Below are 27,111 nucleotides of genomic sequence, written 5' to 3'. Positions count from 1 at the left end.
AAACAGTTGGCAGCCTACTGTGAGCCTCAGTACTGATGAGAAATATAGGGCTCATCTGGGTACCACACTGTGGGGTGCCCACAGAATTCCCTCTTTAAGGCCCAAAAGAGGAAAATTGCAATGAGCTAGTGTATATGGGTCACACACTGGTTTTTAAAAACCCATATAGGGCCCCAAAGGGCAAAACTGCTGTGAGTGTGGATTAAGTGTGGGGTTTCACCCACAGCTACCCACTATGGGCCTGCACAGGCATGTTTGCTGGGCAAAACCATCTGCCATGTTAATAATAATAATGTATACTTTATTGATCGCCGTGGGGAATTTACTTTATCTGTATTTGACCCATTCACTCAGTGAAGCAGTGGGCAGCCACTAAGCAGGCGTCTGGGGAGCAGTGTGTAGGGACAGTACCTTGCTCAGGGTACCTCAGGGGAGCCGTTCAGTGGATTTGAACCCTTGACCTTCCAATCATGGGGCAACCACTCTACCTACTGAGCTATCCCTGCACCAAAACACTATTAAACGCTATTGTCTGACTGCTCTCCACTACTGAGGCAGTATCAGCACCAATTAGGAACATTTTATATAATTTTCTCAAAACTGATCTTTAAGAAAATTGAACTGTGGCCTTATTTTCAAAACAAACCCCAGCAGCGTTAGAGCCGGTACGCTGCACTCAAGACATCAAACACACCACGCTGCTGGGGTTTATAGATTGCTGAAGTACATTTTTACATTAAGTATATTGCATTTAATATAGTTCATTTTTTTAAAGCAAGGCCACACTTTTGAATGTTCTGACTTATCTAATGATGAATAAGCAGCAGCATCTTCATCGCTAATAGAGAGTGGTTAGGAGTTTGTTGAGTAGGTTCGAGAGAATTAATGCACAAATACCGTTGACAGCACTAGTTGCTTGTTTGAATTTGTGTAATCTGGAACCTGAAACTGTTTAATACTGATTCTCAGTAACCATCCGTAAACATAATACATATTCATTAGTTTTGGCACAGAAAATTTGGATCAGTTATTTTCTTCCTCTGATGTTGCTCCTGAGTGAATCCAAACAAGCGTGGTAGATTTAGAGCACAGTAAACCTCAAAGGGTTTTAGATAACACAAGCCAGTAGAAGCATATCTGCTGTATGAGATAAGAGATAATGCACAAGGAAAGTGATGCCATCGCTTGTGTAACAAAGAAACTAAGGCAAGGTGAGATGGACATTTTTAAAGCACACACTGCAGTAGTGTTGTATATAAAATAGTCTATAAGCAGCAGGATTGTACACTTAGAACACCTACATGGCACATGAAGGTCTCTTGAGATAGATTTTCTTCATCAAACCTGATGATCGCCTGACTTGACTGCAGTTTTCAAAAGTCTAGTCCTGTAGTAGTGCTTTCTTCCAAGTGTTTAACATGAAGAATAGACTCTGGGGATATTTAAATAAACTCTGGGGACTTTCATATGTGTGTTATTAGGAAGAAGTTCTCACTGTATTCATTTAATGACTTGATTGGATTCAGAGTCCCTGCAAATGTCCAGGTCTGGTATAACTTTAATAATTACCAGACCTAGAAAATTGGATCGTGTTACCTTTGGAAAAGAACCTCTCTATTCTCAGCTGTGCAAACTGGCAGCTGGTGTTACTTCATAATTCATATATATGCCAGTGGATTCTGAACAAGACAAAAAGAAAAAAGAGAGTAGCTCCCCAAATGTCACATTTCTATGTGAGTATTCTTATGATTTATTCATAGTGGTCTGTGTTTATGAGATCTTTTTAAAACGCCGGCTCTTCTCAGCCCCTTGTGTAGCAGCATTAGTGCTGTCAGATGGGGAACAGCAGTGAGGATTTGGACAGCCTGCTTTTGTGTGCTTTGACCTCAACTGGACTAGAGAGTTTGGCTCTGTGTGGCGGCAGTCGGTCGGCCTCTTCTCTGCCTGATCGGATTGGGCCGCAATTGAATGACACAACTGTTTGCCGGCGCCGGGTGGAGGCCGACTGGCATTCTGTTCGTGCCAAACTGGCTCTCTCCTGAGACGTCTCGCTGGGAACGTGTCCCTCCAATCCAGCTCCACCTCTCAAATCTCCTGCTGTTTACCAAAAATAAGAATTATCACAGCAGCTCTGTCTGGGCACAGGTTGTCACTTCTCTTTACTTAAATTACCAAATGGCACTCATGCATAGCTAATTTAAGTATCCAAAAAAAAATCTAGATTTTTTAATACGACAGGGCATAACAGAGAGGGTGGTACACAGCTAAAGAGGGCCTGTGATGCTGATTTCTGGCTCTGTATTTTTATTCTTGGAGTGTGCCGGAGTAACTTTGCAAGATACATACACACACACTGCAAAATAATCCTTACTTAGTTATATATGTATTATCTTGGTTCTCAATTTAAATAGATAAGCTCCAGTCCCCCTTCCTTTAGGCTTACTCTCCTCTAATTGGCAGCCCTTCACAAACAAAAAACTCAAACAGCAGGTGAGTGGTGGTCGAGCTCTTACAGGCCAAGCTTTGCACCTGAAAATGACTACATGAAACACATCTACTCCAAATAACATAATACAGAGCCAAGAGTAAAAAGAACTTTTTGAAACTCAGTGTATAAGGATTATAATATTAGCCCCTTTAAAGTTTTTTTGTTCCTTACATTTTAGATTAGCATCCCTCTAAACCCCTTCATCATGAAGTTGTTGAGTTCATCCAATTGGCTCGCTGAGGCGCTCTGCTTTCTAGCCAGAATAGGGCAAGTGAAAGGCATCACGACGGGTTACTGCTGGGGAGGGATGTCAGAAAAGATTCCACGCTAGTGCTGGCAAGCATTGACATTCCATCCTCCATAAGAAGAAAGTAATTGGCCTCCTAATTGCTCTCAGAGGCATGTTTCACTGACCGAGCCACTTCTGCCTCAGAACAAGTCCAGTGTCAGCCTTGTGTGATCTGACCTGAACACAGGAGAGAAAAAGCAGTGCTGGCTTCCTCCTTCCTTAGGTTTTCATTACCCTCCCTCAGTCGTGCCATTCTCTGTCTGCAGCTCTGTTTTTATCCCTCAGGGGGCACTCTCTGCTCCAGCCCAACATCCTCATCACTGAACTGTTAAATCGCCCTCGGATCAATAGGAATTACATTTCTAGAGTCTTACAGCCGTCACGGGAGACACACCTTCATGATCTTGTTTTATCTTGCTTTTCATCCATTTTTTCCTCTTTAAGTTTACAACTAAATGAAGTAATATTGACAGAACTTTTTTCCCCTCCTGCCTGCCAAAGGTGAAATCCAAGAGAAAGAAGAAAAGAAAACGTAATACTGCTTACTCTTTCCAAAATGCAGAGCAGAGTAATTGTTATATTATTCCTACAACCTTGCGAAAGATGTTTCTGGCTTAAATCTCTTGTGATTTGTGGGTAAAAGGTTGAGAGAGAAAAGGAAACGCACTTTCAGAATGAGCATATATGAAATACATTTCATGTTTACAGAACATCTGATTTCAGGAATCCATAAGTGATGATATTTTAGGACTTTTGGTCTAACCAGCTGATATCATGACTCCAGTTGCATCACAGTCATTGTTTAAGAACATGCAGTATAAACACATAAACAAGCTGTATAGTAACCAATTGTGCCATTGTGGTATTTCTAGGAAAATTGGTTATTATATACACCAATAAGTTAAACATCTAAACATATTGCAGGTCTACTGTGGTTCCTCGAGTCCCTCCCAGTTCTCTGTTGTTTTTTCTTTCCCCTCACCCCTCCTGAATGGTCACGGCAGATGGCTGCCCCTCCCTGCTTCTGTTTCTACCTGTTAAAAGGGAGTTTTTCCTTCGCGCTGTTGCTAAATACCTACTCATGTGAGATCACCTCATTGCTGGAGTTTTCTGTTGTAGCGTCTTTGCTTTACAATATGAAGCAACTCAAAGTGACTGCTGTTGTAATTTTGGTTTCCTGGTGAATTAGGTTGTATTTGTAGCTGCAGCTGACCAAAAGTAACTTGATTACACCACATTTCTATCTAATTATATTACACGAGTACAATGTAAAATGTTATATTTACTGGATTCTAGTCAATGAAAGTCACTTGAGTGGTATGCATTCAGTTTACTGAGTAAGGGGGAGGGCAGCATGCCTGTGCACATTCCCGGGTTTTGCTTTTATTTAACATAAATTACTTAATAGTACATACTTATACAGTCTCCAGCTCTGCTATATAGAACTGCAGGCTTTATGACCAGCTCAGCTGTGTGTGCATGCTCTGCTTAAAGTGGTCACCAGCTTGCAGTGGATTTCTAGAGAAGGGGAACAGCAACTGGTCCGTGTGTAGGAAGCTCCGATGTAGGCACAGTTTTGTTCCGAGAGCTAAAGCACATGGGAAAAGCATTTTGTCACCACCGTTCCTGTTAAACTCTGCACACACTAATAATCGTGTGCTAAAAATTTTATTCTTATTTCCCCGTTTTAATCAAAACATGTTGACTTTTGCAGTGTGGCTGCTAGTTCTGCTGTGAATATGAAAAGGTAGACAAAAGGCTCAAGTGTTCGCAGCATCTGTTAGTCATCTCACGGCTTTAGTCATCCGTGAAAGCTTTTGCTCTGCATCTGAATGAGCAAACATCACATTTGAATCCATGTGGTGTCTTTTCGCTTGTTTTTTTGTTTTTCTTTTTTTTTGTTGTTGTAAAAAAAAAAAGAAAAAAGTGTTGACGGAGTGGCTATAATTGGGGCGGGGATCGTTGAAGCCAGAAGACTCAGTGACTCATAAGAAGCCATGACAGAGAGGTTTATATAGGGGGAGATTTCAGCGACCCACTTGGAATTAAGACTTGGAGTGAAACTGGATGTTTATGGGGTGTCGGGTCTGTGCTTGATCCGCTCTGACAGAGTGGTGTGTCAGATGCAGTTCTCTGAAAAGTACACAGATTGGAGATTACTTCCTCTGAGGCCGAAATTATCTCAAGTGTCACGTAACGGAGCTGGTGGGAGCCAAGAAGTGAAAGACAGCTGCATGAAATGTGAATGATAAAAATGAAGCTCAGAATTCAAGTGAAAGTAACAAGTACTGGCTGTGTTTTAGCAGAGAAGATACCATGTTTTAATTAAAGTCAAATCAAGTCTATATAATCACAATCACAATCCAATTAATTTAATTGTGCATTTATTTTTAATTGTTTTTCTTTCATCATTTCTTATTTGCGTTCATTGTTAGTTCATTTTAATGCTTTGTTTTGAAGAACTTTCTTCAAAACAAAATACACCTCAGGGGGTTTACACTGGCTAATTTGAATGTGCTGTATAAGGAGACCTGAGCTACATATACTGAGTGCTGTAGATGATTTGGTTAAGTACTCAAAAGCATTGCAGTCAGCCATCGAAAATGGTCTTGAATAGTTAGAACCAAATAGTTGCTTCACAAAGAAAGCAGTCTGGGGGTCAATAACAGAATAATACAGTTATTATTACCTGTTAAATCCAGGCCAACAACTGTTGATGAAATCTTACAATTCCCATCCCTTAATCCCATTTTTCTGTTTTGATTCGAGCGGCAGGTTCATTTTCACCTCTGTCTCACTGTTGAAGCTTCTGCCGGATGTACCTGCCATCCTAAAACCAATCTCAGACCAAACATATTGAAATATGTCGGTTCAGATATGTTAGCTTTCTTAACGCTTAAAAGCTATAAGCATTAACACTGGGAGAATATGCAGAAATAGACACCGTAGCTTGCTGTCTGTGGATGGTGTCCTGTTGTTTGCCTTGAAATTCTTGCATAGGTTTGCACTGGAAATTTTGGGAAGCCGATTTAATAAACCCCTACGCCTGATGTAAATCAGTCAGATAAATGGAAACTTTAAATAAAGTGGATCTGTCCAATGTTATGAAAACATGGAGGCGTTTTTCATAGGTAATCACCCCCGCTCACATACAAAAAAGAAAAATTCCTTGAAGGCCTTCGAAGTGGAGTTTTTCTCCTTATGACAGCAACGGCAACCTTGCTCTGAGAATGTGGCCGGATTCAAGCGTGTCGATCAAGCAGGCGACCACTCGACCCCCAAACTAGCCCTGATACTGATAATGGAAACAAGCAATGTAAAGAGAGATGGACTTTCAAAGCTTCTCAGGGACCCTTGGCAGTATGTATGGTAGATGAATCATCTTATAAAATGGGAAAAAGGTAAAAGAAGTTGAGTCATATGAGCAAAAATGTAGTCTTTTACATATATCAGACCATTCCTCTTCTGCATCTAAGACTGCTGCTTTTATGATGTTATTTTTTGTGTTGGTACTTCTTAGAAAGTTTATTTTAACTTTAAGTTGTTTTATTAAATATTGAATAAGTATTGAATGGATATTTTATTAAGAGTTTACTAATGAGAAACTAGCTAACTCATAAAGGACCCTGTAGGTGTTGGAAAACTCTACCATTGTCGTCTTGATTTAGACATTGCAGAATAATTTTTTGAGCAAATGACGTAACATCTGATTGGAGAGAGCCCACAAGCTCAGTACTTGAATCATTTAATCAGAAAATGTATATTAGAGCCTTTAACAGAACTTCAGTGAGTTATAACCCTAACCTTGTGCATAAAAAAAAGGAATAAAATCAAATAATAATTCCAACTTGTGTTCTGTGTTTGGTTAAACCGAGCCATAGAGATTGTGTCTCCTGAGCGACTTTTCTGCTCGTGTAACCAAAACCATTATTTGGGTGAAGTACTGCGCGCCTCTTCAGCACCACGGAGAGCTCCCAGGACGGCAAGAACAAGAGTTTACACGGATCAGCGCAAATTATAACCAAATTTATAATAGACATGCTTGTTTTCAAATAACACACAATCCCCATAGACCTCATTTATTTTAATCACAGGACCACGGTGTTCCCAAAATCTACCGAAGCGTTACTTGGACGTGGCAGTATGAATGGTGGGGAGATGGGGTGCACTGGCTTGGCCAGAGCCAGCAGTGATAATTATCTTGTGGGCTGTGGGAGGTGGAGGGGTTTTCTGTTGTTGCCTGGAGGTACCATTGCAACAGCTGTTTTGGTTCGGAGCCCTGCCTGCCAACGCTGGGCTCATCGTGGTCATGAATCTGTCTCCAAGTGTCAAGAACGGTAAGATGGTTGTTGCTGAGCTGAGAGTTTGAAGTGCTGCCAGTTATGCTACCTAGAGATGAGAAGAAGCTTTCAGAGAATTTATTTTACATTTACAAATTATTTAAAACCTCTGCTCAGTGGATCAGACATGTTTTTTTTTTTAAACACATTGTGCGTGCATGCTGCAAAAGTCGTTTGCAGCACACACGTGTGTAAGCTTGGAAGCAACGAACATGATATCCTAACTTTACCCATCATATACCATCTTTCTATCTCTGCATTGCACTATCATGGCTGTAGTCTTTATTATTCAGGAGCGATTTCAACCCGGTTCCTTGACATGACTGCATCTGATCCCAATCTACAGGCGTGATGCTCACAGGTGTAGCAATCTTAACAAAAGTAACCGGCTTATTTGCCAAGTCTGTGACATGTGTAGGTTTCTGCTGGTTAAACCCAATAGAAGCTGTGCTTTACCACAATTGAGCTATGATTAGATATAAAGCAGCAGACAGAAATACATCTGTCTCTCCTCGCTTCCTTCCTCCTGGCCTCTTACTCTGTCCCAATTGAGTGGCACGGTGATAACTGCATATTTGCAAATGAGAGAGCTTCTCCCATATGAGGAAATCAAAACCTGTGCTTGTCAGAGACAGCTGACGGCACGAACGATAAGCTGAAAGAGTGTTGGTCACAAGTCCTGTTTATTTCAGTGTCACCCTCACAGTGTAATCTGTCAAGGTGCCACCACTGTCAATGAGTTCAGTCTCACTTTTCAATCCAACCTGGCACTGTGGAGTATGATTTAACGGGGCTGTTGTGTTAAATGATAACATCAGTGAGATCTGACAGCTCACTCCAGTACAATGGAAGAAATCACGGAAAACTATAGCATCTTTTATTTTTGAGGCCTTCTAGCTAACCCTTAAAGAGGGTTTGCTCGGTGTTCATTGGGTGACAGAGCTTAATTATAATTTTCTGACAATTATTGAGCTAGTTAGACATTGGAAAGTGTGCTGTTTTTCAAACAAAGTGTGTGGGTGGAAATGTTGTGAGAGGCTGTAGGCGTATGAAAGGATGCCCAGTGGGGGGAAAAGGCTTTCTAATGGGCAGAAAGGGAGAGAAAAGATAAGAATGCATGGAAAACGACACCATGAGGAGATACATAAATTAAGGGAAGAGTAAAAACGCTCCTGTGAATGCTAGGAAATGAAGCACGGTATCGTAATCATCCGAATCACTTTTTATTCTCCTCCAGTGTGCTGCTGTGATCGGCTCACATCTGTTTGAGTTGGTAGATCGGTGACACTTGGGCTGTTATTTCTGAAGTTGAAGTATTTGTCACCTTCTAATCACACTCTCACATCACTCTGTGACACCTTTATCAGATTAGGAACCTGTCACTTTTTGTAAGTGCGCGCGTGATTGTGTGTGTATTAACAAGCAGGGGGGGTTTAGACATCCTGTGACTCAAACGTGGAATCAGACCACCAATCTGTCGAAAGTGTCAACTAGATTCAAGACGTGGGTGCATGTGAAGAAGACGGCCTGATTTATTCCATCAATCAACAGAATTCTGATATTTGGCGACCCGGAATTCACCCGCTTCACGGAGCACGCACTGGACTTAGATAGTGTGTAATTTAGCCTGTTGGCTCAAAATGTCAAAGTTGAAAGTGGCACATGAGATCCGTTTTCATCAAAGCACCAGATAAGATAAGGCAGTTCAGATTTTTATTTTCCCTGAAGATGTCAGAGCAAATTAAAAAAGAAAAATCCTGGCGCTGAGGGAAAACTTTGAGTCTACCAGCTTCCCTTTAACACACAATTTAGCTGAAATACCTCCTCATTCTCATTTGAATTTGATCTTTTTTTTCCCCCCAAGTGACAAATCAGATGAGACAGCTCCTGTTCACCTCTTACTCACCGGCTGCTTCACCATTTCTTGTTTCAGCTAATCCACAGCTCTGTCATCAGTAAGCCGCACTCCAAACAGAATTTAAAAGGTCAGTTTGGAAAGAACCCTTCAAGGGATGTCTGTTTGAGAACAACAGTAACACCTTTGGAAAGGTGCCTTTTATGACATGGAAAAAGGCAGCAGTGACAAATAAGGAAGCGCAGCAGCTCTATTGGCTATCTGTAACCACAGAAACTACTAAGAAGCCATGATGTATGGAAATCAAGACTGCTGCGATGAACATTATTTAAAATGTGGGGACTTAAAGTGATAACTCTCAGCACTGACATGATTTTTTGGGTGACTTCATGTCATAGCCCCCTGATTATTTTCCTGTCATTTGTTGTATGTGTGACTGAGCCCTGAGGATAGGCAAGGTGTTAAAGGCGGAGGCATGAAAGAGAGCAAAAGGAAGAAGAAAAAAATGAAGCTGGAGGGTGGAAGCTAAGTAAAGTCAAGGCTAGGGAGCATTTGTTGTGAGTCGTTCCTACTCTGAGCTAAGAGCTAAGAGGAAATTTGGGATCAAAATAAAACGAGAACTAGCACAAAAGATCGGTGGGGGATAAAAAATAGTCGTTCCCTCGTGTGAGGTGTAATTGATACACTGAAGCATGCAGTTTTCCAGTGTATCTGGTAGTGACTCTTAACAGTGTCACTTGATGACATCTCAAATGAGTGAGGGAAGAATAAACAGAAGTTAATTAACTCTATTAAATTAATTGCTCCTTAATGACAAACCTCCTGCTTTTTCCCATTTTCTTGTATTGTGATGTGATCTTCTTGTGGTTTAATGATTATATTGTTACTCTAGGTTCTTCATAGCATGTTTAACTACAGCCTTCCTTTACCCGATCACATGAATTCATATACATGCGTAGAACCTCGTCTAAGATTCGCACACACAAACACACTCAAACTTAGGGTTCAGGATCTTGTCCAAAGATACTTCAGCTTGCAGACTCGGGGAGCCAGCAATCAATCCACCAACCTTTGTTGCAGTAAACAACTTTAAATTCTCTGTATTTGTTTTTTAAAAACCTGTTTAGATAGGAAAATGGTTTGAAATGAAGGTTCATGATTTATATGTTATAGTTTACTGATTTTGAATAGCATGGATAGCATTTAAAAATCTCCAGGATCATAATGCCACTAGCACAGATCTCCTTTGAGCATTCTGCATTTAAAATGGTGTGTTTACTGAGAGTTGAATGAGGAAATGTCTTAAACATACATGTCAAAAGCTCATGTCCATTCCCCATTACAACTGGTTAAGCAACCAGTTACTCAGTGACACCACATCATTTGGTTGTTAGCATATTTGCCTCACGCAGGAGGGTTCAAGGCTTGTCAAGGTTGCCCTGTTCCACTGGGAGCTGTTTTCCTACCAATAATTCTCCATATTGCCCTTGACCAAAGCACTGATTTTGGTCAAGGGCAAGATTTTTTTTTCCTTAGTAAATACCCACTGCTGCAAATATTAAAGATGGGTTAAACTGTGAGAATGAATTTCACTGCATAGTTAATAAAGCATTTCTTCTTCTAGTGGAAGGCCAAAGACTCACTGACTCTTGAGTCTTATGTTTCTTATATTAACCAGTTTTCATGTGTGGTCATAGTCTATGCACATCTTAACACCAATCTACATAAATAAACATATTTAAAAAACACTTAACCATTAGGAGATTAGGTGTACAACCCCACCTTACACACAATAAGCCAAGCCACACAGACACATTTTTCTTTTTACCGGTAATCCAGAGAGATCCATCTGTATCCTTTTAATAATGTGAAGAGTGGCTATTATAAGGACATATATTGTAGTTTCATTAGACAGCAGTATAACATAGAATACCCAATACTCTCTCTCTAACCCTTTGGAGCAAATCTTTGCTGTTCTTCGAAGTCCAGTCTGGCTTCTTAAAACTCTGAATTCCTGCCTCTCCCAGCCTGTCACACAGCTAGTGGTTGCCGGGCAGATTTCCCTGTTGTGTAACCCTGGAGGTAGGCAGCAGCTGAGCAAATGGCCTTCCCTTTATCCGTATGACTCACCTACCAGTAGTCGCACCGTGGCCCCTGGCCTAGCTTCCTACATCAAACTGATTCCAACAGACATAACTCCCCAGGCACCTCTGTATTAGCCCCGGTCCTCAACCACCTCCGTGCTCCCTCCTCCAGACTTGGAGCCAACGAAGCACGCAACCGGGGCTAAGGGTTGCTAAATGTAGGAAGGGGGTTTTCAAGCTCCTTCAAACCGTGTCTGTCATTGTGATTTAAACCCCCACATGTGATCCCTCTAGTTTGTCTAGTAAATGCGGGGGCAGTGACAGAGTGGACCAGCAAAAATCCCCAACAGTACAAGAGTAACTTTTGAGCAATGACCATGTGCTCCACAAACGGAGGCTAGGTGTTGAAATAAAACTTCAACACGTATACAAGAGTGTATACAAGCTCTTCCAGTCAGTTACTCAGTGGACGTGGTTGTTCGAGTTTATCAAACCTTTTAGCAGCCCAGCAGATTGGAGTTAATCAAGTACTGTCTTGTAACTGAAAGTTAAAGCAAATTAAAAAGTTCATGTAATCACATTGTGTCTCCATAGCATTCGCCTATAATTCCAACGTGTTGCAGGTAAAAGCAGCAGATCTTTGCAGGTGAAGGACATTTAACCACAACAGACATTTTTTTTAAATCTGAAAAGAACTATCCACTATTAATGGGCACCATAATCTCTTTGATTAGTTTGAAGGCTTTTGTAAAATGGCTGTTTGCATTTTTAATTGGCTGAGCCTTGATTTAAATCAATGGACCATAATTCTAGTCTGGTATCAGGACCTAAATCCAACATCCCTCTGAGTTTTACAACCCGTTACTCTGCTCTTAAGTCCCAGGCCTCTCATTTACCCCCTGGCTGGCAGACCCATTTACCAGGAGTGTACCTCGTTGCAATGTTTGTCATATAAGTAGACCGAACATATCGTCCAACAACTCAGGGAGTGTGCCGTACGTACACAGCATAAAGAACAAGAGCAAATGATAAGAGCTGCTCAGATCTGGGACCCTGGAGTCCTTCTCTTTTGCAGACAACAAGGCTGCTTTTTCTAACTTTCCTTAGCGCTTTGGAGGCAGTAATTGAAAATGGGGGAATCTTTGTGCACTGGCTTAATAGAGCTGTCCAACCCTGGCTGCAAAGCAGGGTTAATAACTTTTTCCAGTTCCATTACCCCCTGAGATTGGCTTCAGGTGAGTAAAGAGGGTGCTCTGGACAAGGGGATGTGGCCACCGGGCCTTCTCAACCTCATCTTATCTCTGCTCACTGCAGGCAGCTCACCCGACAATCATTTACATGACCGATTATATACAGAAAAGACCCCTCCCACCCAGTGTGTATATGTGTGACTGTCTGGAAATACTATCCTATAATAAATGAGCACCTAGCAGATGGTAGTGGATACTTGACTGACAGCCAGTAATTAACGTGCCAGTTCACTAACTTATCCACTTTACCAATGTTGAGGTGGGCTGCTAGGTTTTTGTACATGCAAATATCAGTGTGGTGCTGCTTCTTAAGTTTTAATTTTTAAGTTCTTGGTTGTTTATTGGCTGAAGTACTTTGATATTTGACGTGTTATTGCCACTCCATAAAACTGAGGGATTTTTTTTGTTCTTGTGAAACAGTAATGACACTTTTTCTTTTACAGCCCTTGATTTTTCTTTGTGATTTTCTTTGATGGAGAGTGAATATAGACTGAGAGAAATAGACAGCACAGTGGGAGTTTGAGTTCTGCTGACGTTGAAATTGTATGCATGAAATGTTCATTTTCTACTGGAATGAATAGACTGAGTAGAAACATTTATATGCACAAAGCAAGCCAGCTCCTGGTTATAATGTCCCGAAGGTCTTTCTTCCTTAACTGTGAATTGAACTGGCTGGTTGTCAATAAGGAACCGCTTAAGAAATACCGACCAAATATACTGACCAGGCAGCAGCAGATATAAGCAGAAGAGCTGATCCCTATTTTAAGTAAAAAGAGTTACAATTCCAGTATTTCTACAGTGGCCAATAGTAACTACACAAGTCTCTAGCAAGCTAATGTAATAAGAGAACTGAGAAGAAGTGGTATGAAGGCTGTCACAGGAAAAGACGGGATTATTGTTCATTTATTTCTAGCTTTCAGTCTGCTGTGTTATGACTTGGACTAACTGCAGTAACTCTCAGACAGATTGGAGAAGGTTTGCAAATAATTGCTGATGAATTTATAAACACAAACAGATTGCTGACACTTTGCAAAATATCTGAGCCACCTGGTTATATCCTGGTTATATTCTGCATCAAAGCAAGGTTGCCGAACACCTATGTGATTTTGCAGTAAACCACTTTCCTGGATTAATTTCTGTTTCAAAAGTTACAAGGTTCTGGATATTCTCTGATGTAAGTTGTTTATCCAAATTTCTGTTTAATGTGAATCTGCGTGTACAGCAACTTATTTATAATTTTGACCAATTTGATGATAAACAACTTGTTAATTGTGCTGAACTGAAGAAAATGTAGTGACGCATTTCTGAATTGCACCGAGTCTCATTTTAGTCATTATGCCTGTTAAATAAAAACAAATAAAAATCAAGATTTCATTTTGCCACGTGTTGGACATCATCGATATATCGATTTTAGAAACAAAGTTTCAGACTTTAATAAACAAAATATCTCTTATATGACTGAAGAAACTTTAAAAGTAAAGTGTAGCACTTTCTTTTTGCTTTTAAGAAATTATTGATATATTTTTATGAAAAGTAGTTTGTCTTCGCCCTGAGCAAGGTTACTTAAGTAACCAAGGTAAAGTTTTAGCTATTCTTTAAAAATACTTTCAAGCCTTACTGCCATTTACCAACATGGCATTGATGACTAATTCGAGACCTTGCATTGCTAAATGCTATATAATACTGATGTCAAGAGAAAAAAATTAATTCATTCAATAATGAGTCATAACAGCAGGATCATAAAATTTCATCTTTAAAGCAAGGCTGTACGGATCCGTTTGCCGACATTCTCCATGTTCTTCTTGTTGCTACAGTCCTATTGACACAAGAAGACCTTCACTAGTGGCACTAATGGCTTTCCTTTCCCATCAGTTTTACATCCTTCTATCTGCAATTCAAACTTGTATGACTAAATCCGTGTCCATTTGAAATGTGTTGAAGGCCTAAATGAACCACAAAACTAAGTGAAACAACCATCAGTATTTCCACTGGCAAAATTCATTTAACCATTGTTATCAACCTTACAATTTCACAATCATGCATCCCTACTTTAAAGCTTTGAATTGCTTAAAAACTTAATTTGCTAAATATCTCCCCAGCTCAAAATAATGGTCTTAATTGGTTGATGCAGCAATTTATTATGCATGCAAACACAAGCTTTAATTAGATTTTTTTTCCTGTGTCATTTATTGTAATTGCACAGTTAGCACTCCCTTTGGATCAAAACAAGTGTCCTTGCTATGATTATTAGTTTATTCAGATCTGTAAAGCAGTCGCTGAGTGTCGTCCTGAGGATTGCTTTGAACAGCAGGAATTCCCATGCTTTAATCAAATCTGTGACTGGTTTGAAACCTCCAAGCAACCGTTCACTGGTAAATGACTAAGTCTGCCACGCTTAGTGAAGATAAGATAAGATAGAACTTTATTAATCCCTCGGGTGGGTTCCTCTGGGAAATTCGACTTCCAAAAAGCACAGCAACGACCGAAGTTACAGTTACAGAATTGTTATTTATATATATATATATATATATATATATATATATATATATATATATATATATATATATATATATATATATATATATATATCCATAGGTCCCTCATCCTATTCACCCTGAGGCTGTACGCTAAGCGGAAGGAAGGGGGCCGGGGACTGGTGAGTGTCAGCACCACAGTCCAGGATGAGACAAGGAACATCCAAGAATACATTGGGAAGATGGCCCCAACTGACCGAGTGCTCAGTGAATACCTCAGGCAGCAGAAACCCAAGAAAGAGGAGGGAGACGAGGAACCATCATGGAAGGACAGAGCCCTGCACGGTATGTACCACCGGCAGATAGAGGAGGTGGCTGATATCCAGAAATCCTACCAGTGGCTGGACAAAGCTGGACTGAAAGACAGCACAGAGGCACTAATCATGGCAGCACAAGAACAAGCTCTGAGTACAAGATCCATAGAGGCTGGGGTCTATCACACCAGGCAAGACCCCAGGTGCAGGCTGTGTAAAGATGCCCCAGAGACTATCCAGCACATAACAGCAGGGTGCAAGATGCTAGCAGGCAAGGCATACATGGAACGCCATAACCAAGTGGCCGGCATAGTGTACAGGAACATCTGTGCCGAGTATAACCTGGAAGTCCCGAGGTCAAAATGGGAGATGCCCCCAAGGGTGGTGGAGAATGACCGAGCTAAGATCCTGTGGGACTTCCAGATACAGACGGACAAAATGGTGGTGGCTAACCAACCGGACATAGTGGTGGTAGACAAACAGAAGAAGACGGCCGTAGTGATCGATGTAGCGGTTCCGAATGACAGCAATATCAGGAAGAAGGAACACGAGAAGCTGGAGAAATACCAAGGGCTCAGAGAAGAGCTCGAGAGGATGTGGAGGGTGAAGGTAACGGTGGTCCCCGTGGTAATCGGAGCACTAGGTGCGGTGACTCCCAAGCTAGGCGAGTGGCTCCAGCAGATCCCGGGAACAACATCGGAGATCTCTGTCCAGAAGAGCGCAGTCCTGGGAACAGCTAAGATACTGCGCAGGACCCTCAAGCTCCCAGGCCTCTGGTAGAGGACCCGAGCTTGAAGGATAAACCGCCCGCAGGGGCGTGCTGGGTGTTTTTTTTATATATATATATATACACACACACACACACACACACACACACACACACACACACACACACACACACACACACACACACACATATATAAATACAGAGACAAATATAAATAAAATATACAAAGGGGATAAATAGAATAAATAGGAATAAAAAATAAAAATACAAGTGAATTGCACATTTCAAGTATTGAGTCTATTGCACCGTTGACTATTTACAAAAAGTATTGCACAAGGTATTGTACAGTGAGGTGAAGAGGCACTACAGCTTAGTTGTTCCCTCCTTTGTCCTCCTGTTTCCTGTTTCCCCTCCCTCTCCCCTCCAGAGAGGAGTTAAACAGTTTGATGGCGTGTGGGACAAAGGAGTTTTTCAGTCTGTTAGTTCTTGTCTTGGGGAGAAGCAACCTGTCACTGAACAGACTCTTCTGATTGTTTATGGCCGTGTGCAGAGGATGCCCAGCATTGTTCATAATGTCCATCAGTTTCTTTAATGTCCTTTTCTCTGCCACTGTCACCAGAGTGTCCAGCTTCATGCCGACCACAGAGCTAGCCTTCCTGATCAGTTTCTCCAGCCTGCATGAGTCCCTCTTTGCTGTGCTGCTCCCCCAGCACACCACAGCATAGAAAAGTACTCCAGCAACCACCGACTGGTAAAACATCCTCAGGAGCTTCCTGCAGATGTTAAAAGACCTCAGCCTCCTGAGGAAGTACAGTCGGCTTTGGGCTTTTTTATACAGGTGCTCTGTGTTGCATGACCAGTCCAGTTTATTGTCCACCCACAGCCCGAGGTACTTGTACTTGTTGACCACCTCCACCTCCTCCCCCTCTATCTGAACCGGCAGTGGACCTTCTCTGGACCTCCCGAAGTCCACAACCAGTTCCTTAGTCTTTGAGGTGTTGAGTTGCAGGTGGTTTGTGTGACTCCATGCGACAAAGTTCCTCACCAGACTTCTGTACTCCTCTTCCTGATCATCCCAGATACACCCCATGATGGCTGTGTCGTCTGCAAACTTCTGAATGTGGCATAATTCAGAGTTGTAGCAGAAGTCAGAGGTGTACAGGGTGAAGAGAAGAGGGGACAGCACAGTTCCCTGTGGTGCTCCTGTGCTGCTGACCACAGTGTCAGACGTGATGTCCTTCAGCCTGACGTACTGTGGTCTGTCGGTGAGGTAGTGAAGACATATAATATGATTTCATTAACATTGTTATAAAATAAATCCAAATTAAAAGTTGTGCAGTCTTCTTTGATTCAGAGCCGATTACAGTGTTTAAAATAATGATTATGCAAACAGTTTGTTTATGTTGTTTTTCTGTTATTATATTTATACCTCCATTTGTACCAAGAAACTAAAGAAATATAATATATGATTATGAAAAGGAAGGTATTTTTCAAAAAGCTTTTCAAATCTTCATCATAAAGGCTTCGAGTACGTATTTAGCTGGTGGAAAATTTATGTTAAATAAGAGCAAATTTTTGGCTACAAACTACAAAAATGTTCTCCTAATAGAAAATGTTAATGCCTTGCTGTAGTGTTGTGAACCCTTTGGTAGCTAGCAGATTGCTGTGGTCGCCTGTAGTTTGCCTGAAGATGCCAACTTGTGTGCAAATACTTACCAACACAAGTGAAACTTGAGAAAGTGTCTGCAGTCAAAGTAAAGGCTGTCTTATTGCTACAACCAACACACGACAAAAGGTGGGGCTTTTACTTTGAAGGCGAATGATCTCCATTTCCAGTTTGGGTTACACATTTTCTGCTTGGTGAGGATTCAGCAAGTGCTTACAAAGAACATAGCACTTCTAACTAACTGATCAAAGCAATCGCAAGGAGGACACTCACATGCCTCTTTGCAACTGATATTACCTAGCGACAAAAAACATTTGCCGACCAACAATACACATTTTTCCCTGGCTTGCGGGGGTTGATCACAAACCTCAAGGCCTGTGTGACCCATTCTTTAGTTTACAAAACATTCAGATTGAGATGTGAGGCTTGTTAATTCTGTATTATAAGGTACATAATGCACATATTGTATTTATCAAGACAACAGCGATCATTTCTGCACTCATGTATTAAATTTATATAAATTATGCTGTCATAGAGCAACAGGCACATCAATATCTGCCAATTCTCAGACAATTTACTTTGAGGACTGAATCATAATATCGACAAAAAGACTGTGCGCCGTGCTCTCCGTACTGTTCTGTACTTTCCTGTGTGAACTGTGAATAATATCGAATCTGATGGCACCATTAGACCTGAGTTTGGCTGGTTTTTCACTTCCCTTAAACAGCATGAGCTGTAACACCCAGCACAGTGAGGAAACCTGCCAAAGCTAGACCCAGTGGGGAGCAGACCATTCCACATGACACCAACATGCTGTCCAAATCTTCTGAAGAAGGGCTCGCAAACATCTCTGTAGTCACTGTGTTTAGTAGTAATCCGTTCCATCATCTTCATTTTGCCTTTGATCTTTTTTTTATGTTATGTTATGTTAAATGCTTATTATAATCCATCTTAAGGAGGCAGGAATCCATTAGCGCAGGCTTTAAGAGAGGAAGGAGAACATGAAAGCATGATGAAGAAGCTCGCAGGGCTGATAGAGGGAGTTGGGGAGCAAGGGAGCTGACCCAGTTAGCAAAGGAGAGAGAGAGAGAGGTGATAGGAGGGAGCAGTGTGCCAGCATCACAACTGTGGTTGGGGACCTGCTGGGCCATCTGGCGGCCCTGTAATTGGGTTGGGGTTTTACACCTGAGCGGTACACCTCTAAAGAGATGGCTGAGTCAAAAAAGAAGAAGAAAAAAAAAACAAGCAGCATATTGTGTCCTGGTGGGAGTGACAGATAAAGTTGAGAAAAGGTTAGAGCAATTGCTACAGTAGTATCTTCTAAGTGTTTCTTTTTTCTCTCCTTGAATTTGAATTAGCTCTTTCGGCTTGCTTTCACCACAGCTTACAAGATGGAAAGATTTACACGTCATCACTGGGTTGGAAAGGACAAGCTCCAGTGTGACTGTAAAAGGAAAGTACAGCCATTTTGTTCAAAAACAAGAACATTATTTAATGCTGTTTACCGAGCGAGATGTAATAGCGACGGGACGGACATCAACTTTGCGTTGAAATGGAGCTACAGTTTGATTACATCGCGATGACAGCCCTCTGAGAAGGAAAAAGGTCAACACTCTCTGGTTCTCTGTAAAGATAAATAAGCTCGTTTCCACTCTAAATGAGACTGGGTTTCGCTGGGACCTCCTGCTGTGAAGATAGTACGGAAGTTGTCATCTTATGCTTGAATGGGCAGGAAGTCATTAAGACACTAATATGAGCTGAATTAATGTTTCACTTTTGCTCGCGATGTGATGGCTGATGTGAGAGGCATAACAGACGCCATGGGTGGTCCTCCACACGCACTGCTCGTATTTGGTCAACTTTTCATGTGACATTTTGGACTGAGAAGCATCGCTCTCACAAGAGCCGACAGAAAATTGTGTAAAATCAAAGCTCGGAGCGTTATTTCATTCGGATGCGTGTCTCTTTCTGGATATTTGAAAGGTTTCTAATTAATTATAATGGCGTCATTTACATAAAAATCTGCACCTACTGTCTGCCAAATACCTCAGGGTAATTATTATTACCTAAGAAAAAGACCCTGTCAGGCGTGCACCTCTTTTCATTAATCTGATGACATTTGAACGTTCAGCTTCATGTCTGAATGAGCACTCTTGCTACTTCTCCCTAAAATTTGCAGCAGTGCTCCTGCTAGGTTGGACTTCACAGGAATTACTTACTAGATGTGCCAAATATCATCTATTTAGAATGATTTTTGTTATAAATGCTGAAGAATCTAGACAAAAAGATCAGATTATGAAGGGGTTTTTTTAATCCTCAGGTGGGAATAATATTTCAAAATAAATGATGTAGGACTGTGGTGGTGTTGAAGAAGAGCTAGCAAGAGATTTGACACCGAAATGGAGATTTCCTCCGGTGTACTCAGCGCTGAGATACAATGTCAGGTCTCTGAGGAACTGCCACTCACAAGCAATGGGTCTCTTGGGTTTCTGTGTGCAGCTCTTAAATCTAGCTCAACACAACAAAAAGGGGGGGAAACACCACTTTGTGGAGCTACTGGGCAATTATGTTTTACAAGTCATTTATTTATTGAGTTGAATACTTACTTAGGCTAGAATTTTTAAAATGGAGTGGGGAAAAGGGGGACCCAGAGGGCGGTACGTGAGAAATCAGAAATCAATACCAAACAAAACTGTCTTTGACCAAAAAGTTTGGAAACTCGGCAAGTTCAACGGGTTTTAATTATGGCAGACCTCCTGCCTTTATACTCAGAAGCTTAAAGCCTCGTCCACACAAGAAGAGATTTGCTCATCTTGCATTGATTTGTCGCTGACAGTTGGTCGCTAGGTATCCCGCTAATGTCTTTAATACCCAGTCATATGTCAATCAACAATACCCCAAACTTATCACTGGTAGTCATCTAAATCAATCTTCTTTGAGTTGAAAAAATTTAACTCAGGATCTGCCAACTTTGCATGCCAACAGTATTTCACCCATTGATTTACTGAAGTTCACCTTTGCAAAGTAAAAGAAATCAAGAATATTATATTATTTAACTCATCTATATTGACAATGATGCACTGAGGAGGGTACTCCCTCCACTCTACCCAAGCCTTCCCCTTAATTTCCTCCTGTTGTTGCAATAAATTAGCAACACCAAAAACACCCCTCAGAAAGACGTCTGCTTATTCGATCTACAGATAACAAAATTACGAATGTCTCATGTAGTTCACAGAGAAACAGGATTGTTTAGAATCCCCCTTTTCCTAATTATCTTTCTTTTCAAAACTGTGTTGCCTTTTCACTTTTTCAAATCCAGAGATTTCATTGGAAGTTGCAGTAGACGGAGGCTAACTAAACTAAAACTTCAGTAGCGTAGTTACTCTTTACCAGAATCAGTGCTAACGATTCCTGTTGGCTGCAGTGCAACAAATATATTTTGAGTTATGTCAAAGGCTGATGCCTGAAATGGCTCTCTCTGACACTGTAGCGGGGATCTCTGAAGGTTACGGTAAAAGTGATCTACGTGGCACTTTTACAGCTTTTTATGGTTATTATATATTCCACCGCTGACAAGGACTAAAGTAAATCTCCCTGAATTACACATCCCTGTGCAATCATGGTGATACATCATGCATGTTTTGCTGTCTCACACATGAGCCATAGAGCTCACTTAGAAACACTGAGTGGAAGCCTATGTTCTTCTCAGGCCATGGTCAGGTCTTTTTCGATAGATGCCTCCCACACGCACTCGTCATTGTTCTCCCTAAAAGTCCTCGCCTGCGTTGAAGTATCTGTGTCATTGCCAAGCAGGCATCTCAGCGGATCAGCCCCCACATTCACCTTGCAACATTTCAAAGAGAGACCAAAGGGAGGCTGAGCGAACATGGACATGTGTAGGCGGCCGTGTAACCAAGGAGGACGTTGAGAGGGCGGACGTAACCAATGGCTGTTTTTTTGTTTTGTTTTGAGGGTCTTTTTAAGGCTCATTGTCGCATTTTACTGAAATTAAAAGATCTGATATGAATCTTGTTCTTGCTTTGATTGCAGATTATCTTTTACTAGTCACTCTATTTTTTGTTTTTTTCTGCAGCAGCTGGCCTCATGACACCTCTCAAAAATATCTGATGATAGAGAAAGATGCTGTTAAAGACGTGTTAGTCAAGTGTTAAAAACAGAGCTGGAGAGTGCAGCGATATCATGCTTTTTGCAGTATGTTGGGAACCAGCAGCTGGCAAACATGTAGTGATTGTGAACGCAACACCGCGCTAACAAAGTACAGGTGCTTTTTATTCATATTTATTGAGAACAAAGGGGGTTTGAGCTTAATTAAACCAACCAGACCCCATTAAAGGTGTGTTAGCCTTGCAGCCATTGCTCTTATGCCACCTGTTGACAGAGTTGTCAGCATCGCGTTTGAAGATTAAACCCTAAAAGATCCACTTGATGACTCTGAAATACAACTGAAGCAAATTCAAGTACCTGCTGTTTTATCAAAGAAGACGAGGTGAAGATAAATAGCAACCATCTCTAGCTATTACTTAAATGTAGAGCAGAGGTGTTGAACTCATTTTAGTTCATGGGCACATACCTAATTTGATCTCAAGTGGGCCAGACGAGAATATGAATAATTTGATCTGAATTTCTTCCTTTTTAATGAACCATCTACTCAGAAAACAAAAGATGATCAGCCTGAGATTTTTTACCTCACTCTCCGTTTCAAATATCGTTACACACACACTAAAATCCATGTTCCCATTGGCCTTCTTCAGATTCTTACACTATTCAGAGTACTTTAACAATCTCACCAACCCAGATCTCCTCCAGTGCGTCGGTGACCTTCACTTCAGTTCCTAAGATTGCCCCGCTCTCTCTCAAACAAAGTAAAGGTAACACTTACTAATCACGGCTTCTTGCCGATGCCTTCTTTGGGGTTCTTTCTAGCCTGGACGCTGCTTGTTGATCCCCACTTTCCTCTTTACTTACTCCATCCACCCTTATCCTTCAATAAAGGTTGTTTAATTTAATTGAGGATGTGGACCCTGCAGGTGGAAAAGGCCACACAATTCAAACTTCAGGGACTGATGAAAAGAACAGTTCAGTGAAGGAATTGTAAAGGAATTAACTTGGTGTTAATTCCTTTACAAGCACATCTACATGTTTAAACCTTCAAATAACCCATGCAATGTACGCAGGACTTCTAGCCACAGCTATTTTGAAGACTTTAAAGTATAAAAATCCAATACAAACATGCAGGCTATCAATTTAAAACCCCTGACAAACAATCACTGCAGATGGGATGTGACAAACAGTGGCTGTTAGCTTACAAGCTCAATATAAGTTTATTTTTTAAAATAAACAACAGAACATTTATTATCGATGTTCAGTTAGCAGCCAAAAACCTTTCTGTTATCAGCCACTCACTCCTGTTAGCGTATCTACCTAACCACTGTTATCAGCACCCCATTATAAACAAAACAAAAAAAATCTATTATATAATTGGTCAGAGATACTTTATGCAATCAGATGCCCTGTTATTTCACTATATAACAGTTGTATTTCAGGACAGAGCCCTGTAATCAGTGACACTTGCCCTGTTTTATCCCCCAAAAGGCAGACCTTCTTTGCTTTTCCCTCATATCTCTCCTTACTTTGAACAGCAACCCATCCCAATGCTTCTGGCAAGCTAGCCCCATAATAAGATCCCTCATTGGCTACTTTTGGTGAACACCACCAGTTGTAATCCTGGGTGAGCCCAAAGCACTGTAGTAGTCAGCAGGTATTTTTTCCCCTAGTTTATTTTTCCAAGAATGTTTAAAACACCCCGTCGTCTCACTCACAGACTCTACCTCTGTGCCGAACCAGCGGCGTATTGGGTTCTTACTACCAATCAGCTCAGCCTGCTGAGTGACGGTTGCTCTGATGTTAATTGTCCCAGCTGGTTGCGGAGCTACTGGCCAAACTAGCTGGCCACCATGGGGCTTGCCGCTGCCTGAGCTTTCATTGTTCTCTGCTTCATTTCCTTAGTGGCAGATTTAGTGGTTTTAAAATAAAAGTAGATTTTAGTCTTAGGGCCCTTGCAGGCATACTGTGTAAGGCTCTGCCTTACTGCTCTCTCTCCCTGACTCAGGTGCTACCCTCCTTTTCTCCTTAGGAGCCAACTCCAATCACTCATCAGCACTGGAGTTCAGAAGCTGGGGAACAGTGCTATTTGGACCGTCTGGCAGTGTGTGTTAGCTGCTAGTGAGTAGTCATTTACTCTGACTAATTCCTTATACAGTTTCTTATTTTTGATGATGTGTTTTTGTTCTTGTCAGAAATAGGAGCGTAGCCTTCTGATTTTTTATTCTCTCACACCTACTGTGTAACCCCGTTTGAAAGCAGTATGCTGGTTTAATGAGAGGTCATTGTTCGGGTCATTGTTGACTTGTTGGCTGCTTTCAGTCAGATTTCTGCCAACTGACTGGTTTGTATTAGATATATACATCTTCTAATAAAGAAAAACAAATTGCATTCCACTCTCATAAAATCCAGAGCGACTTTTTGTGCTCATTTCCAGTTCTACGGTTTTATTCTTGGACTAACATCACTTTGCATCTCAGTTCAGGATAATCTTTGTTTACTTTATACCGGCCATATATATATATATATATATATATATATATATATATATATCAATATCACTTCTGTCTCTGCCTGTAAATAGCAGTTTCCAGTTCACTCCTTCACGCAGTCTGTGCCATTTCGTATTCGGTTTAATGTGAATGTATCATAGAAGTGCTTAAACATAGTCTTTATCCTCTTGAAACATCAGACAGGTTAAATGTATTTAGAGTCAACACTCACTTTATTAGTTACACCTCACGCCGAACTGCCTTGCTTCTTTGCGGCTTAGGTTCAGCAAGCTTTTGCTTCTGTATTTGATGATAGCATTTGACGGTTGCTGTGGATTTGTGGGAAACGTCTTCCTGTTGCAAACCTTTTCTACAACATCCCAAAGGATTGTGATCTAGTGACTGCGGAGGCAACTTGAGCATTATGAACTAATAACTATGTTATGTTTAAGAAACTAATCTGAGCTTTCTGACATGAGTTGTCATTGCTAGACAATGGTGCACAACGATCAAAAGGAGAAAGACATAGTGTTGGGCTGTGGCAGCTGGTACAAATGGATTTAAAGCAGCTTTGATTGCTGGCTCGATCAATTTGTGAATTTTTTGATGTTAATCAGAACCTGCGCTTTCCTTTTACCCTGTTCTGGCAGAAAGCAAGATTTAAGACAACAGCTTGGATATTTCACGTCTCCTGACATCTAATTTTGGTGAGCCTGTGCATACTGTAGCCCCAGTTTCCTATTTTTAGGTGACTGGACAGACACCCAGTGTCGTCTTACTGCGGTAGGCCATCTGTTTCATCTGTGTTGTGTGTTCAGAGTTGCTTTTCCTGTGGTCCATGCTTGTAGCAAGTGGTTATGTGAGCTACCGTTTCCTTTCAATCAGCTCAAACTAGCCTGGTCGTTCTTTACTGACCTCTGCCACGAACATGGTGTTTCTGCCACCCACTAGATGTTTTCTTTTTTCCCTTTTTTCTTTAGGGCCATTCTCTGCAACCCCCTGGGATGATTGTGTGTGTGAAAAGCCTGTCTTGCTTGGTTTGGATGTCTGCAGGACCCCAAAGTTAAATGCTTTGGGTTTCTCCCACACAATTGACCGATAAGATATTTGATTCAACTTGCAGTTGAACAGAGTGAGACACTCAAAATGAAGACTCAGCTTCAGTTAAAAAACTTGTCTAACGGCACTGAGAATTTTATTAAAAGAAAAGAAAAGAAAAGTACATTTGATAGCTTTTGGACAGAAATGAGAGCTCCACTGTTTGCAAACTGAGATAAAATATTCACCCACATTTAAAGCCTCATTGCCTCTTGGTTCCAGTTGTCAGGCAACAGATTGCATCTTAACTGCAAGTTATTTATTCCACAAGAATGATACTTGGTGTATTTGATGGCTGGATGATTTTGTTTAGATGACTGTACTTTATTACCAAAAAAAAAGGTGGTTGTCACTACTGTCAGTCTCAATAGTAGCAGTAGGAAAGTAGATTTTAAAACAGTGAAGCCAGACTTGTGAAAACTCCAAAAACACAGAGTTGGAAATAATCAATCCTGCCCTTCCAACTACACTCAGAGTTAAGAAAAAGAAGAGAATCAGTAGATAATAGGTTTCTCTTATCAGGATGTGATAGCGAAGCAGATCAACTGCTTAAATAATCCCAAAGTGATGAAACAGGTTCCTTTCTTCTTACTCACACCCAAATGAAGCTTGAAGTGGCAACATTTAGTTACTCCCTCAGAAAATGACAAATACTTAGAAGACACTTTGCATCCGTAATTTAATTGAAGTGCAAACGTCCTACCTGCCTTTATAAACCAAATTTTATACATTTGTAAAAATAATAACTTGGAAATCACTTTGCTAAAGCTTTCTTTCTGTCGTGGTTGTAAATATTGCATTAGGGTGAATTGGCACCAAGTTCTGTTTTCAGCTCTTTCAGTTTAAGAGATGAATATCATTAAAGGCAATACTGAATGCTTACACTGAAATTTTTTCAGTTACATCGAAACCTTTAACAGCCTGTCTGTCAGAACCAGTGCAGTGCCCTCATATGAAACAGCACTGTAAATGGAAAATGTGAGCATAATAAGCAGTGACTGTGGCAAAGAACGAAAATACGGCCATCAGTCTTTTCTGTGGAGTGGTTTTCTTTAGTATGCCATTATCCTCATGGAGTGCTTTGGCGACAGTGCCAAATTACAACCTGCACTGTGGGAGCAGACAATAAATAGTTCCCATCAGGATACAACACATCACCAGAAAAACAAAGATGTGCACACATACTAACAATCACTTATGTAGTAAAACGAACATTCCTGTTTGAGATTATGCCTATCAAACCAGTTTTTTATTCAGGGATCCAGTAATTGTGAAATTCTTGGTTGTTAATTGGCAGATACCACTTTTTTCTGTTTATCTATTTTGCTTTATTCGGGTTTCTTTTCCCTTTGTTTCAGAAAATTCAGTAATCCTGATTATCAAAAGGAACACTTTTGAAATATTTCATTTGTTTATCACAGCAATTTTGAACATTACTTTTTGTAGTGTTAAATCAGCTTTGCACAAACTCTGCCCATTCAGTTTTGTCAAATATACCAATATATAAGTCTGATGTTGTCTGAGAAAGATGTTCAGCAGATTAGTGGTACAACTCAAATAAAGTGGACAAAAAAGCCATGTTAAACAAACAAGACACATTTCAAGACACTTTTCTTACACATTTTATTATTCATCCTAAATGACACCAGTATGGTGAAGAGCCATTATTCCTAAGTAAAACAAAGTTTGACAAAGCATACAGCTGACTTTGGATCAGGTGGCCATGAGCCATCCCTTAGTTGTGCTGCAGTCAGCCTTGACTTCCCATAATGAATGTTTCTACTGCACTCGCTCAGTCCGTTGTTCTGCCCCCATCCCCTCACCCCCAAGATGAAGTTTGGCGGGAAGTTTCTTTCTATTAAAAGGGAGTTTTGTCTTCCCACTGTCGCCAAGTGCTTGATCAATGGGAGTT

General features: G+C 40.9%; 1 protein-coding gene across 6 annotated transcripts in view; it reads left to right on the top strand.

Annotated features, from left to right (window-relative positions):
- Nucleotides 1-27,111, top strand: part of syt1a (synaptotagmin Ia) — a 222,212-nt gene that overhangs the window by 126,162 nt on the left and 68,939 nt on the right. Inside the window, exon 1 of one of the 6 annotated variants that reach the window (XM_086270277.1) lies at nucleotides 23,708-23,730. The exons of the other annotated variants lie outside the window; for them this stretch is intronic. The gene's annotated coding sequence lies outside the window, so the exon portion shown is untranslated. Of the gene's footprint in view, nucleotides 1-23,707; nucleotides 23,731-27,111 lie in introns of those variants that run through there. 6 annotated transcript variants of the gene reach the window in all.

Source organism: Aulonocara sp. 'chitande type north' Nkhata Bay, linkage group LG17, assembly GCF_057382095.1.
Source record: "Aulonocara sp. 'chitande type north' Nkhata Bay isolate Kocher_YH1m ecotype deep benthic linkage group LG17, A_spYH_male_GT1.1, whole genome shotgun sequence".
Classification (NCBI taxonomy): Eukaryota; Metazoa; Chordata; class Actinopteri; order Cichliformes; family Cichlidae; genus Aulonocara; species Aulonocara sp. 'chitande type north' Nkhata Bay.
The sequence above is the reverse complement of the archived record's forward strand: the minus strand, read 5'-3'. Positions and strand labels throughout refer to the sequence as shown.